We start from the raw sequence: 16,521 nt of genomic DNA on the forward strand, positions 1-16,521 counted from the left end.
GAACTGGAGCAAGAATACCTAAATTCCAATCCAGCTTCAATGACCAACTGTGATCCTAGGCAAGGGACTTAAATCTATTTGCCTTGGTTTCTTCATTTGTAAAATGGGCATTAGAATAATAACTATAATAATTCCAAGATTACTATAAGGATCAAATGAGTTAATATTTGTAAAGCTTTTGGGGAACCATAAAACTCAATATGTTAGCTTCTATTAAGCCATTGTGCTAGTGAAGACACTGAGGAGACTACTGAAACAGAGTGATTTTTAAAGTTGTAAATGAAGAAAAGGATAAAACAAAAATAAAACCATATTAGGGAAAAGGTCTCCTTGGGAATTCAGTAGGATTTCCTTTTAAAGTCACAAAATCTCTTCCAGGTCAAATGTATTCTGTAAAGAAACCAAACTTAAGGAACCCAAATTTGGCCCATCTTGCCTAACTCTTAAATGTCTTAAATGTCCATGGCAATGTCATTCCTGAAAAATGGTACGCCAGCAGCACATCTAAAGGGGCCTCTGCTTTCCTCCAACTCTGTGCAGTCCAACCATAGGAACTTAGCCCTCATGCTGACTGCTTCTAGGACCACAGTGCTAATGACAAGGTGATGAGAAAGAAATAAGCATTTGCAGAATGCCTGCTATGGGTCGAGTATTGGGCTGTACAAGCTTTGGTATTGTGAAGAAAAAGTATCAAATAATCTAATCAACAGGAAACTCAAAAGTATTTATTAAACACCAGTTTTTACCACCTACTGCTCTGGGTTATAGGGACTCTGACAAAAGTAAAACAATCTATACCTTCAAGGAGGTAACTTTCTATAGGGGGAGATAACATGCATAGAACACATAACATATAAGGGAAATAACATGTATGTAAAATATATAAAAATAGGTTACTTTTTGGGGGGGAGGCACTGATAGCTATGGGGTTCAGAAAAAACTTCATAGTGGTTGAACTGAGGTTTAAAGGAAAGTAGGAATTTTAAAAGGTGCAGGTGACAAGGGGTACATTTCAGTGATGGAGTGGTCACCAATGTCTGCTATTAGACAGGTCCCAGGGGACTAAGTCTGAGAAAGGGTAATTAAGGCAGCTAGGTAGTGAAGTGCAGGGCTTCTTAAACTTTTTCCACTCACAAATCTTTTCCCCAAGAAATTTTTTACATCTTTCAGGTATATAAGTATATAAAATAAAAAATATAAAATGAACACAAATTAACTATTTACTGATAATAAATCATAATTTTTCCAACCCTCCCCAAATTTAGTTACAAGACCCCATATAGGGTTCATAAACTATAGTTTAAGAAGCTGGGTAGTGGATAGAGTGCTGAGCATGGAATCAGCAAAATCTAAATTCAAATTCAGTCTCAGATACCTATTAGCTTTTAGCTATTGGGAAAGCCACTTAATCTGTCTGCCTCTGTTTATTCATCTGTAAAATGAGGTGAATAGTCCTTTCTGCCTAATGTTGTTGGGAGAATCAAATAAGATAATACTTGGAAAGTTCTTAGTTCAATGCCTGGCACATTGTGGTATATATAGGTGTTAGCAGCAGCAGCAGTTTTATCATTATCATCATCATCATCATGAACATACATAGAACATAGAACATATGAACATGAACATAGAACAGCTTCTATACCTTAATGGGAACAAAGGCCAGAGCTAAAGAGTTCTTAATGAGGAAGTGGAGGTAATGGATATAAATTGTTTCCAAGAAATCTGGTAATAAAAAAAAAGATAAAGAATGGAAAATAGCTTCATAGGTAGAAGGAATGAGGCAAAGTCTCATGATAAGATTGGAGAAACCAAAGTAAATGGTAATCAGCAAACCCTGAACTTTAGTTTCTGTATTTTTTGGGGGGGAGGGAGGCTTGACCAGGATCACACAGTGAAGTGCTTAAGCCCAGATTTGAACTGAGCTCCTCACTCCAGCCCTCGTGTTCTATCCACTGTGCCATCTAACTGGCCCCCCTCAATTTCCTTATTTGAAAAATGAGGGAGATGGTGATAGAATAAATGTTCTTTAACATCTCTCCCAATTTAAATTTTAAATCCTATAACCTTAAAATTATTAGCATAACGTGAAATTAAAATGAAGGAGATAGACCTGTACAATAGGGATGACTGAATGACTGAAGATCATATTGAGAGGGAAGAGTAGATTGAAAGCTTCTAAGGAAATGAGAGAAGGTTATGATCAGAGTACAGTTTGGGAGTTTGGGATATGGTAAGAAAGAGTTTCCTAAAGGGGAGAAATTTTCCCAAATAATTGAAAGGTCTAAATAGGTTCTACAGTGACTTGGGGTCATAGTAGTTAGACCTTCTTATCTACACATCCCATCATCACAGGACTGAGAAGCATTAATACTGACTCCATAAAATGTGCCTACAATATAAAATGCATACTTTTTTAAAACTTGGGGCAGAAAAAAATTCACTCTAAAAGATAATTACCCACCAAAGTCAAGTTTGTCATTTCAAAGTACGGTACATTGAGATGAACAAGACTTCTTTGTCATCCAGATCAACTGGATTTTTTTTTTTCAAGTTCTCAGTCAACGTTTCCTACTATTAAAGTTTCAGCTGCCAGTCCCTTCATTTTGCTTTCCTCTGATCTGAGAACATTAGCAGCGGGAGCACCTTTACTCTTAAATTTAGTTTAATGTAAGTATCGTAAGCCCTGCTGGCAAGCCTGAAGGCATAAACTTTGAATGGGGGGTGGTAAAAACTGAATTTTAAAGTGAAAAAAGTTGAGATATTTTAAGTGAGTGCAAAAAAGGAAAAAGAAATTGAATCCAGAGTTAATCTATGCAGTAAAAATCCAAACCCAGAATTATAACAGTCAAAGTCTACTCTTATATTATCCGTCTGCTGTCCTAAACTACCACACTTGCTTTTTCCATTGGGTAAGAGGATTGTACAGTATATTCATAAATAAGGATGGTTCACTTTAGACAAAATACACGCTGGTATAAAGGTTTCCGAGATAATGTTTGCAAATCAAATACAAAGAAATCCTGATATTAGAATGATTTAAGCAATCAATTCATATTTGATGATCACTTTTCTGTTTAAGAATTATATTTTCTCAAGCCTTCCAAAGATCTGTCATGGGACCACAGATTTAGAGCTAGGAGCAATCTCATAATTCATCTAGTACCATCTCATCATTTTAAGAAAGAAAGGAAGTCCAAAGTCACACAGATAATAAGTGAAAGAACTAGGGTTTGAAATCCAAATATTTTGACTCCAAATTGAATGCTCTTTCTATTGTACAGTTCTATATGTGATTCCTCCCCCAAGACTCATATCTTGTAAGCCCTCCATGCCTTAACCAATAGTTACTATGGCCAAAATAAATCCTCATTTTGGGATCAAAATTCTTATGATGAACCTTTCTGAATTTAGACAGACTAGTCCTCAGCTGCTTCACAAATCCAATCAATTTTCAGGCCTTTGCTTAATGCTATTGCATCTTTGTAGATAAAACTTATATAGAAATTGCCTAGTAGTCAAGAAATGAATCACTTTCATAGCAAGATGAGGCAGCAGAATAGATTTCAATACACATATTTGTTGGTTGAGTTAGTAATTGGACTACTCCATTTTAGGAAGGAAATTGATTAATTGGAAAGCATCTTGAGAAGGCTAATTAAATTGGTAAATGGCTTTGAAATAGGACATAAAATAACTCATCAAAGGACTGGTGATATTCAGTCCAGAAAAAGGATTTAGAAGGTGGGGAGTGATAGTTATTTTTAAGAATGCGAAAGACTATCATATGGAAAAGAAAATAGACTTGTTCTGATTGGCAGGACAGAAAATACAAATTTAAAAGAAGGTCAATTTTGGTTTAAAATAAAGAAAAACTCCCAAATAATTAGAGCTATTCAAGGATGGAAAGACAGTGGCTTTAACCTCACTAGAGGTGTGAATCCAGGCTGACTAGGTACTCATCAGGCATATGGGTAGATCACAGAGTGCATCTGATTTATAGACATTCATGTCAGAGTTGAAGAGGGGAATCCATCCTTGGCAATTGCTTAAACTAAAATAGATGGCTTTCAAGGAATCTATGATTCTTAATTGATTAATTAAGGTGATAATATATTTGTATTACAACTTAGGAGAAGAGAATTGTGGGAAAGCTAACAGCCATTCTGAGTATCAGTAATAGAAAGTTTCTACTCTTGTCTCTCTAGCCTGGAAGGAGGTTTCACTTACTGTAGACTGGACACCACATTGATGGAATTTAGAAAGCCTCCTTCTTTTTTGCTTTGAGCTGAGTAACTCTCCCCAAGCTTGACTTGGTAGGGCTATGCTCCCAAACCCTCCAGATAACTCAGACTAGAAGCAATGTCAAAGATTGAGTCCAGGATGATTCTGGAATTATGACAAAGGTCTTTGGGCACCTAGACTGCAGTCATGGATGTCCTTGTTATTAATGCCTTTCCTAAAAATGAGATGGAAAGAGACTGGGGATGGGACTGAAGAGAGAGAAAACAAGAGAGAGAAGGGAACTGATGGGGATCTTCACCAGTTGCCAGTTATAGAAGGCACAGAAAGAATCATTAAACCATAAGTTTAGACTCAGTGTATGAGAAGTGCCAGGAAATATCTGAGCAGAAGGCAGAGTGGGTGCTAGCTTATGGGAGGTGCCATATATGACATGAGGAGGTGCTGAGCCAAAGACAACTGTCTAAAACCTTTCCATTGTTGGTATTCAGAAGAGATTTGGTGGGACCTCTGATCTCCCATATGATAGTCTTTTTGCATTCTTAAAAATAACTATCACTCCCCACCTTCTAAATCCTTTTTCTAGACTGAATATCACCAATTCTTTGATGAGATATTTTATGTCCTAAAAATGACTGAACAAAAACAAAGTAGATTCAGGAAAAATCTAAGTGTGTGTCCAGAAGATAGTACAACCTAATTATTTTACCATACACATTCATTTAAAAGAGATGGAAATGTTCATACCAACTTCACAAATTACCATGAACATCTACAAGGAAAGATATAACTGTCATGTTACTCTAATAGTGAATAAAGTATATTTAGATTTGTTCTTAAAAAAATTCCCCTTTGCCAGAGTTATGGAATATCATAAGAGTAGTCAATTATATAATTACATCCTTTTTATAATTTTTGAATCATTTGAGTATTTTTGATGAGTATGCATGAATGAACATTTATTAGTTAGGTTAAACATATATTATTACTTATACATAAATATCTGTATATGTATAATATGATATAGTTACTTCATAAAGAATTATAAAGTGCAACTTAACTTACATTTTATGGTTAACCAAGATGTATCTCAGGTCTTATGGACTTCCACCTACAAAATTAAGGAAACAAACATCAATATTGAAAGAATGAATAAGGTTAAAGTCAACTTTTAGAAGACATGCATTTTTATATGTGCAATAAGAAAATTTCTTGTATTAAAGCTATTATAAGACTATATCCTTAATTCCGTAAATCATTACCTCTTCCTAACCAAAAAATAAAACAAACAGAATTTCTCCTACATTTTGAATTCTGTCTGTGGCTTTCTTTGATTAAGACCTATGTGACCTTTGGGGTAACAATTTAGATTGTCTGACTCATGAGCCCTTCCAGTTTCCTGCAAATTATGGATATTTCACATAGGAACCAATAATCACAATCCTCACCCAACTAAAGTTTTAACACTAAGGTAGAGATGAGAGATAATAGAGATAGATAGATAGATAGATGGACGGACAGATAGACAGATGGATGGACAGACAGATGGACGGAGGGACAGACAGACAGATAGATGGATAGATATTGCTTTTGTTGTGTGTTCTTCATTCTCAAAGAGGACCAATGATATCAGGGAAGTGGTGCCATAACAAGCAAGTGAATTGGATTTAAATAAGGAAAAACTGTAAAAAGTCAACTGCCTCACTTTCTCTTCTAGAGCCACATAGGTCCAGTGGCCAGATATAGATCAGGAAGACACTTTGACCTTTTTAAGCCAAGGTCTTTAACAGGTCTCAGTTTGACTGATTAAGGCTAGGCAAGAATTGAGGCAAAGGATGACTTCTTTTACCTAATCAAAAAAAAAAAAAATCCATCCTGGGAGGGGAAGACCCTCAGGATTTCTTGTCAAAAGAGCCTAAACAATAACCAAGTAGGGCTTGGTCTGGGACCTATTGTTGGTCAATCAATGAGGGCCTAGAGTGATTTGGGCTTAAAGTTTCCTTAAGAAAGAAATCTAGCCTATGAAGCCAAGGTATTTTGGGAGACTTTATCTAGTATCAATATCTATGTCTATCTAGATATATTATGGATCTCTATTTGTCTGTTTGTCTATCGTTCTGTATTCTGATTGGCAGAAAAGAATGGAAGCAAGAATGAAAAGAGACATTTTTAGGCTTGAGGTAAGGATGAAACATTTGGACTTTTAAAAATGGAATGATTTATATGAGTGGAATAGATATATATGTGGAAATATATATGGATTAGATATATAGATAGCGTATATATGTATGTACATACCTATTCATATCTATATCCATATGTGGAATAGAGAGAGTACAATATACACGCATATATCTGTACCTATGTGTGGATTATATGTATGTGTGTGGGATTGTAATATATATATATATATAGGAACATATATGTGAATATATATACCTATATCCATATAGAAAGATAGCTATGTGTATGTTACACACACATACCTACATACAACAAGGATTGTCACTTTTCCTCTCTCTCCACTTACTTCAAATCTGGATTAATTGCATTGCTATCATCATCATCATTAACCCACAGTGTTCAAGGTATGCATGGCACGGGGCGGGGAGGGGTCTGGTTTTGCTAATTTAGCTTCTGGGAGGCTCAGCTGCTCATGCAGAGGGATTCTCCTGGCTGGGCAGGCTAGGGGGGAGAGGGTTGGAGCTGAGGAGGGCAGGTTGGAGGGCTCTGGGGCCATGAATAAAATGCCCTGCCCCCAACCTCATCAGCTTGCATCCTCAGAAAAGGGGGTGGGGACCAGGTCTGGGTTCCCGACTCAACTGCTCTCTCCCGGTGGGGGTCCTCCCTGCCTCCCTCCCACCTTTGGTCAGGAGGGGGTCCGGAAGGGCGGAAGCGCTGTGACTGTGGGGTGTGGGACAGGTGGTCTCTCTCCCGCCTCCACCCAATGATCCCCGCTCCCGGTCCACGAACCTCAACCGGGTTGTATCGGGGGAAAGAAGCAGCCAATGTTTCCCTTTCTTCCCTCCTCCTCCTCCTCCACCTTCTCCTCCTCCGGGGGCGGCGGCTGCCCCGGGACCCTGCTGCTGCCCCCTCCTCCAGCTTCTCTTGCAGCCCCGGTCACGGCGACCCTTGCCTCTCGCCGGCCCCAGGCGGAGGCGGGGGACCCGAGGATGTAAAGGGTGCAGGGAAGGAGGGGGGACGCCAAGAGCGGTCACCAGGGAAACCGCAGAGGCGTGGGCGGGGCCTAAGCTGGGCGGCTCTTGGGAAAGCTGAACACCTAGAATCTCAGCTTCTTAGGCAGGAGATGAAGAATCAGAACTGGAAGGGTCCTTAAAGATCCAGAACCCTCATTTTGCAGGTGGGAAAATCAAGACCTGAGACATTTAAGGGACTTGCCCCAAATCCATGGAAATAGTCAGAAGCAGAACTGGGCTTCTCTGAGAACAGAGACCCCTATTTCACCATTCAACAGGTGACCTCCTTGCTAGACGCTGCTGGATGCTGATCACCTGTGTTACTTCCCACTTTTTCTCCTGCTTTCCACTATCTACTTATCTGTCTTATCAGGCTCTTTTCACCTTCTTTATGAAAATTCCTCAGATTGCTCTGACTTCCCTGGAATTCTACACTGTTTATTTTCAATAAAACACAAGTCAGAACAGCTTTTTTTTTTTTTCTTCCTATCTCACACAATCCTCCCATTGTTTCATAAGTTCAAACTTGTCTTCCCCAAAGAACTCGAGAAGAAGAACCATGTTTTACTAATTTCACTTAGCAAGTCTTACTGTACCTAGAATAATGAGAGCTCATAAATCAGTAGCATGGGAAGAAGGAAGAGGACTGTATTTGAAGTTCAGGATCTGAGATAGATTTGCATCTATTTCTTGTGTAAATGTTGGCAAATCACTTGGCCTCTCTGGGTCTCAGTTTCTTCACTTGTAAAATGAAACCAGATCAAAGGTGGAAAGTATACCACCAATTGAGGGAACAACACTTCTGGAGTGCAATCAAATTAGATTAAAATACAATTGGGAAATATTTAACAAATAAATAAAAATGCAGTAAAACATAAAACATATTGCATTTTAAAATCAAGTCAATATGTAGTCTACAAGGACATGGGTGGATCAATGGTCTGCATTTCTATTTGAGTTTGATATCAATGAACTAGATCTCTTTTAAAAAAATTGTTATTGTTGTGGTTATACATGTACATTACTTTTTAAAAATACAGTTTTCATAAATCATATTGGAAGAGAAAAATCAGAACAAAAAGGAAAAATCATGAGGGAAAAAGAAGAAAAAGAAAAAAAGTGAACACAACATGTGTTAATTTACCTTCAGTCTCCATAGTTATTCCTTTGAAAGCAAATGACTTTTTCTATCCAAAGTTTATTGGGCTTGCCTTGTAGCATTGAACTGCTGAGAAGAAGTAAGCCTTTCACAGTTGACATAACACAGTGTTGCTGTTACTGTGTACAATGTATTCCTGGTTCTGCTTGTTTCACTCAGCTTCAGTTCATGTAAATCTTTACAAGCCTTTCTATAATCAACTTGTTCATTTTTTATGAAACTATAATATTCCATTGTGTTAATATAGCAAAACTTATTCAGCCATTCTCCAAATGATACTCATTTTCCAATTCTTTGCCACCACAAAAAGAGCTGCTATGAACAATTTTGCACATGTGGGTCATTTTCCCTCCTTTATAATTTCCTTGGGATACAAACCGAGTAATGGCACTTCTGGGTCAGAAGGGTTTGCACAGTTTTATAGCCCTTTGGACATAGTTCAAGATTGTTCACCAAAAGAGTTGGATTATTTCACAACTCCACCAATGATGCATTTAGTAATCATCAATTGAAGAATGACTGAATAAGTTGTAGTATATGAAGATAATGAAATATTATTGTTGTATAAAAATGATGAACAAGCTGATCATAGAAAGACCTGGAAAGATTTACATGAACCTTTGCTGAGGGAAACAAGGGGAACCTGGAATAAATTGTATACAATAACAGCAAGAATGTGCAATCATCAACTCTGAAAGGCTTGGTTCTTCTCAGCTATTCAGTGATCCAAAGCAATCCTAATAGACTTTGGACAGAAAGTGCCATATGCATCCAGAAAAAGAACTAAGGAGATTGAATGTAAATTAACATATGCTATGTTTACTTCTTCTTTTTTTCCTGTTTTTTTTTTTTATCTCTCCCATGGTTTCCCCCCTTTGCTCTGATTTTTTTCTCCCAACACAAATCATAAAGCATTATGTGTTAAAATTAACAAATAAATTAAATTTTTAAAAAATCAATGCATCTCTGTCCCAGTTTTCCAATATCCCCTCATTTATTATTATCTTTTCCTGTCAGAAGTAGATAATCTTAAGACTTTCTTCTAACTCTGATCTTTCACTTCCCATATATTTCCTATAATGCCAACTCTAAATTCTATGATGTTGAAAGCTCAATAAATCTTTTCTAGGGAAAACTAGGTGGCACAATAGAGAGAGTGCTCACTCTGAAGTCAGGCTGAACTGAGTTCAAATTAAGCTCAGATACTTATCAGCTGTGCAATCCTGGGCAAATCACTGAACCCTACTTATTCCAGTTTTTCATTTCATTTATTACAAATAAAATGAGCTGGAAAAGAAAATGGAAAATCACTCTGGTATCTTTGCAATGAAAACTCAAAATGGGTACATGGAAACCCTGGAACACCTCAATAAGAATACTATATGTATTACAGATTAAAAGTTTTCTTCCTTTCGATTTTTCCCCCTGAATTTTCACCAGTATGAATCTTCTTTCCACCTGAATAGGTCATTTTCTCCTCTGTGCTTTAATGTATATAGATGGTACTATTCTATCTATTTTATAGTTGAGAAAACAGAGAGACAGACGTCAAGTGGCTTAGCCAAAGTCACACAGTTCGCTGGTCATTGTGTGAAACCTATTTTGAAACTTGAGTCTCCTGATTCTAGACCCAGAGCTCTATCCCATGTATCATTGATTATGCCTATAGATAACAGACATATAGGATCTTTTGCTATATTTGTATTTGTTTATCGTCAACTTGACAATAGTAGCTGACATTTATATAGTGTTTTTGAAGTTTGCAAAGCTCTTTGTAGGCATTATCCAATCTGAATCTCACAACTGCCTGAGAAGTAGATATTACCACCTGCATTTTATAGATGACAAAACTGATAGGAGTTGTCAGTACCTTAAATGAGACATTCCATTTTTGACCATCCTCTTGGTGGCTCTCCTGCCTCCTGCTCTCCACCACTAAGATCAAGGCTGGTCCCAAGATCCTCCAGAAAGCTAGCCTAAACATTACAAGTAAGTGGAGAGATGATGGTCTTAACTAGAAAAGAATTAAACCTTTGGTTGTCACTTTTATTCCATTTCAGTGAAAGACATTAGTTTTTGTTTTTGTTTTTTTCATTTTCCTAAAGAGAAAGGCCTAGAGAGAGTTTTAGGCTGGAGATATAGTATTTCTTAATATTTTTAGAAAAACTAAAAAGAATTACAAATATATTACCATGGAGTCATGCTTTCAGAGAAAAGCAATATGATATGGAACAATAGTTCTCAAACTTTTGTTCTCAGTATCTTAATAGTATTAAAATTACTGAGGATCTATGCTGAGTTTTTATGTGGGTTATATTTATAAGTATTTACCATATTAGAAATAAGAACTAATTTTGAATTTGTAGACCCTCTGAAAGGGATTCAGAGATCCCCCAGTATTCTCTGAACCACAGTTTGAGAAGCAATGGTATAGTTGATTGAGTTTTGTCATTTATTCATTCAGTCAATAAGGATTTATTAAGTACCATTATCTTCCAGATACTGTGCTAAGTTTCAGGGAAACAAAAAAAGCTAAAAGACAATTCCTACTATCAAGCAGCTCACAATCTAAAGGGGAAAAGAATAAACCAAAAATGTACATATATGCAAATACATATAAATTATATTTTATATATATATATATATATATATATATATATATATATAGGAAAAGTAGGAAATTATTAACAGAGGAGAAGCATTAGAATTGAGAAGAGTTGGGAAAGGCACCCTATAGAAGATGGAGTTTTAGTTGTGATTTAGAATAAACTGGGAGATGAAGAAGAGGGAAGAGGAAGAGCATTCTGGGCTTGGGGGATAATCAGAGAATATGGACTAAGTTGAGAGATACAGGATCTCATTCATGGGATGGCTAGGAAATCAATGTGACTGGATTGAAGAATATATCTTGTGGAGTAAGATATAGAGGACTGAAAGACAGAGGCTAGGACAAGGTTTTAAAGGACTTTAAATGTCAGAATATTTATTTATTTGCATTTATTTGATCTAGGAGGTAATAGGTAACCCTTGGAGTTTATTAAGTAAGTGGGGGTGCCATGTTTGAAACTACTCTTTTGGTAGCTGAATGGATGATGGATTAAAGTGGAAAGAAACTTGGGGCAGGCAGATTCCATAGGCTAATGGTGACTATGATAGGACAGAATTTGAGGTGTATTTGAGTGATATAATAATCAATAAGCTTTAGCAATAGATTAGATATGGGGAGATATAAAAAATTGAGGATAATGCCTAGGTTGTAAGTCTATGGGACTGAGAATACGGTGCTGCCTTCCAAATTAAGAGGGTTTAGGCAAGGTTTAGGGGGGAAGATAATTAAATTTTAGACATGTTGAGCTTGAGCTGTCATTTCACTTTCAATTTAAGATATCTTAAAGGCAATTGGAGATCAAAGACTGGAAATCAGTAGAGAGGATAGAATAAGATAGGGAAATTTCAGAATCATCAACAGAGATTATAATTAAATCTAAGGGGTTAAGAAAAGAGTGAGAATGGGGGAAGTAACACCCATCATAGCTCATCTTCTTTATGAGATTAGCCACAAAGAGCAGAAGAAATGTAGAATGTTAGTCAGCAAGGAAGAACTGATCAAGTGAAGATTTTTTTGAGGATGAAGAAGGTATGGAAATGTTTGTAGGCTGTAGGGAAGGAAAAAGTCATCAGGAAGAGATTAAAGATGAGTTATAGAGTGGGGATGACAGAAGGGGTAATCCGTTGGAGAAAATGGAAAGTAATGGGATTTCTTGTGCAGGTAAAGGAATTTGCCTTGGCAAAAATTAAGCCCATCTCTTCAAGAGAGGTGAGTAAAGGAGATCCTAGTGACAGAAAGCACCTGCTTAAAATGAAGGAAGAAAAAGTAGCTTATGGTGAATGACCTTCATTTTTTTTCTGTAAATATGAGTCAAGTTCCTTTTCTGAAAGGATGAGAGAAGGAGAACCATAGGTTTGAAGAAGGATGAAAAGGTTTGGAAGAGTGGAATGTTAGATTGATAATTAAAGTATAAAAGGATTTTTAAATTTGGCTCTCAGTGTTGAGAGCTGAATTAGAGTTGTATAAAATAAATTTGTAATGGTTCTATGATTTTCTTCATCTTCAAAATCATATTTGTAGGAGAGTATAAGAATCAAGAAGAGTTAGGTTTAAATAAATCCTTCATCAAACACTTATTAGCACTATGACCTCTGGACCTATATGTAAAATGTGGGTGAAAATAACACTGATCTCTCAGGGTACTTGTAAAGATAAAGTGAGATAACATCTATAAGGTTCTTTACAAACTTTAAATCTCCCTAAATATGAGCTAGTGTAATTATTACAAATGATCTGAACTGATCCAAAATATTAAAAATCTTTCTTTAGTATCTTGTTAGAGTCTGAAGAAATGCGGCAGAGAATAAGATAGAGAATCAGCTCAGAGGTAATGATACTCCCATCTCTGACATATCCTGGCTATACAATGCTGAGCAAGCTGCTTATCCTCACAGTGCCCTAGGGAACTTTTGGACAGTATAAATTGGAATTAAATTGCCAACCTGCAGTGGTAAAAGGGAGTTCATAATATAAATGAAATCACAGGTCTGGGCCTATCATTATCCTTATACTATATTCTAGAAATTGTAGCCTTTCAGGGATCACCCCATTCTGCTAAAGTTGGTAGCTACTTGATCATTTATTGCGTTGTTGTTCAATTGTTTCAGTCATTTCCAACCTTTTGTGACCCTTTGTAGGATTTTCTTGGTAAAGGAACTGAAGTAGTTGGCCATTTTCCTTTCCAATTCATTTTTTAAGATAAGGAATGGAGGCAAACAGGGATAAAAGTGACTTGGAGAGGGATGCACATCTAGGAAGTGTCTAAAGTTAGATTCGAACTCAAGAAGATAAATCTTTTTGCTCCATACCCTGTACTATATCCACCTGCCAAAGAAGCCCACTTGGTCATATTTGGTTCATTTGTTCAACTTCCTCACTTCAGTGTGAACTGACTTTCAAGATAGGCAGAAAATTGCTTACATAATGGTTCTTTCATACCATACCGTGCCATGCCATTTCATGCAATTCTATGCCATGCCATGCCATACCATAGCATACTAATATTACACCATATGATTCAGTATACATATATTAAGCCCCTACTCTGTACCAAGCACTGTGCTAAATCTTGAGGATACAAATTAGAAATACAGGCTCTGCCCAAAAGGAGTTTACATTTGAATGGGGAAACACAACACAGAAGGAAGTAGGAAAGTAGCAAGGGATGAGGAAGAGGGAAGGAAGAAAAAAGGTACTCTGCACAAAGGCATCTTCATGGTGACATCCATTAAAAAGTGAAGCTATTGGGAAATATACTTTACCCTTCTCATGGGTAAAGTACATTCTTAATTTAGACACATTTCTAGAAAGAATCTCTACCTTAGACTATATGCAAGAAATTTTGTACTGGTAAATAAAGTGCCTATAAATATAATCTATTAAAATATTAGGGATCTTTAACTAGGGAACTGGACATCCCCAAATGGTAGAATACTACCAAATATTTTAGTGGGGTTATAATTGTTTCACCCAGATTTAAGTCCATTCAATCAAACTAAATATTTAGAACTGTGTTAGGTGCTGGATTTATAAAGACAAAAAATGAAATAGTACCTGATCTCAGAGGACTTATATTCTAGGGGTAGTAGGGAGGTAGTGAATAAAATAATTAATCAAATAAAATAATGCAACATAACTAATAGAAGAAAAGATACTTATGAGTAGATGGAACAAAGAGTGCATTTCCTACTCCTGGTATAATTAATGCGATTATAGAAATTTTGTTTTTTCTTCTTAATAAAAAAGTGGATACTTTTTAATATCATTTTTGTTCCTAAGTATATTCAGTTCCCTACCTCACATCAGTCGCTTTTTTTGTAACAGAAAAAAAGAAGAAAAAAGCTGTTTAACAAAATTAATTTTGAATTAAACTGAACCCCAAAGACTATTGGTATGGGCTTTTTATTCCTCTTTCTCTTCTCATTGGTGGAGCTCAATGCCCTGTGCCTGCATTAGGGGTAAGGCAGAATTTGGAAGAATAGGAAAGAAGAGAATACTAGGTTCTTTGAGTTTTAGAAGTTTCTTTAGTCACTTTAAGTCTCTCTGAGTTCTGCAGTTATTAGAGCATTTCTAGCTTCCAGGTTTGAGAGAGAAGGTAGGAGATACCAAGTCCCATTTCAGGTTGCTGAAGGGAGAATTAGATTCGTATGGGAAAGAAACAATGCAAAAGAAGCTAGTACTCATGACCCTAGCCCCAGATTGCTATAACAAAATACTCTGAGTAATTTCCTCCCGGTGACATCTGGGCTTCTTTCCTGATTGAGCTGAATTATCTCACTCCAAATGAAACAATTCCTTCACTCAGAATAGTTTTGTATATTTTCCTACATATGTCTTCTTTGATTTCTATTTTGCTATTGACTTGGAGAAATGGATTTCTTTGCTATTTCCCATGTGTGTTCTTTATGAAATAAATATTTGGTGTAAAGGGAGTCAAACCTTGCATATAAAGCTTGAGTCCTCCTTTCTTCCAACTAATGAACAGTGATCACAAGTTTAGTTGAACCTGAAAAATACATACCTGAAAAAAAAAAACAACATAGACTAATAATATTTAAGGGAGCAGATAGAGATAATTCTATTCCAGCACTACCAATTCTGAGGAGCCTAGAGTGACTTCTGGAAACAACATCCTGGTTTTTTTCTCCTGAAGGAAATCAAAGTATTCCTTGTAAAACAGTGTGGGAAGAAGAGATTACAGATGTCTTTGCTGTCTCCCTTTAAACCCACCATCATTAAGTATAGGTATATATGTTCACATTACATTGAGATGAATGGTATTTGCAGTATTCTACACCTGTAAATTTCCATTACTGTAAATAAGGAAGGGAGTCACATTTTCTTTGTTGGTATTCTTTCTATGTACATTGGTGTTGTCATGGGAGCCAAGATGAATAAAAGGAGCATTCTTCACACGTCTTATCAACATTGCCCTCTAAATAACTTTAATGTATCAAATAGAACTCTAAAGTATCATAGCTAACAGAGAATTAAGGTCAGACATATTCCTAGCCCAGGACAACTTATAAGAAGAAAAGGAGAATTCTTTGACACTGGGATAAGGGGTGGCTGAGAGCACAGTCTGTTAGTGATATCTAACTATGAATCTTAGATGAATCAGTAGGAGTTATACTGAGTAACTACCTCAAGTGGTAAGAGCATGGAACACCTGATCAGAAAGAGATTACTCGGAATCTCTGTGCTAGCACTGGAAGCAAGCACTGGGCACTATTTGACAATTCTAGGACAACAATCCAGGTTGCAGTTCCAGGGCAGAGAGAAGTGCTTGCAGTCAAAAGAGAGCAGGAATCCTACCTTGGACTAAGTCACATTTCCAGGGAAGAACAAAATTATGATTGAAAGAGAAGAGGGGTTGAGCAAATTAGATGGTACAAAGGATAAATCATTGACTTTAAAGTGAGTTCAAATCCAACCTCAGACACTTAATGATTTTTAACATTTACTAACTGTGTGACCCCAGGCAAGTCACTTAACCCCAATTACCTTGCCAAAAGAAAGAGAAGAGAGAGAGAGAGAAAAAGAGAGAGAGAGAGAGAGAGAGAGAGAGAGAGAGAGAGAGAGAGGAGAGAAGAAAGAAGGGGAGAGAGAGAGAGAGAAGAGAAGAGAAGAGAAGAGAAGAGAAGAGAAGAGAGAAGAGAAGAGAAGAGAAGAGAAGAGAAGAGAAGAAGAGAAGAGAAGAGAAGAGAGAGAATGGTCATCTTTCCCAGATAAGGACTACAGCATAGATAAGGAGAATAATAATCACACTTCTTCCAATGTCACATTGCCTGGAAACAACACAGATTTACATGCCTCAA

General features: G+C 36.7%; 1 protein-coding gene across 3 annotated transcripts in view; it reads right to left on the reverse strand.

Moving 5' to 3' along the window:
* Positions 1 to 16,521, reverse strand: part of TTC29 (tetratricopeptide repeat domain 29) — a 271,305-nt gene that overhangs the window by 232,202 nt on the left and 22,582 nt on the right. For 2 of the 3 annotated variants that reach the window (XM_051964926.1, XM_051964924.1), the window contains exons 1-2: positions 7,213 to 7,446; positions 5,305 to 5,350 (exon numbers count right to left, since the gene is read on the reverse strand). The gene's annotated coding sequence lies outside the window, so the exon portion shown is untranslated. Of the gene's footprint in view, positions 1 to 5,304; positions 5,351 to 7,212; positions 7,447 to 16,521 lie in introns of those variants that run through there. The other variant, XM_051964925.1, reaches the window with a different exon arrangement.

Source organism: Antechinus flavipes, chromosome 6 (assembly GCF_016432865.1).
Source record: "Antechinus flavipes isolate AdamAnt ecotype Samford, QLD, Australia chromosome 6, AdamAnt_v2, whole genome shotgun sequence".
NCBI classification, from domain to species: Eukaryota; Metazoa; Chordata; class Mammalia; order Dasyuromorphia; family Dasyuridae; genus Antechinus; species Antechinus flavipes.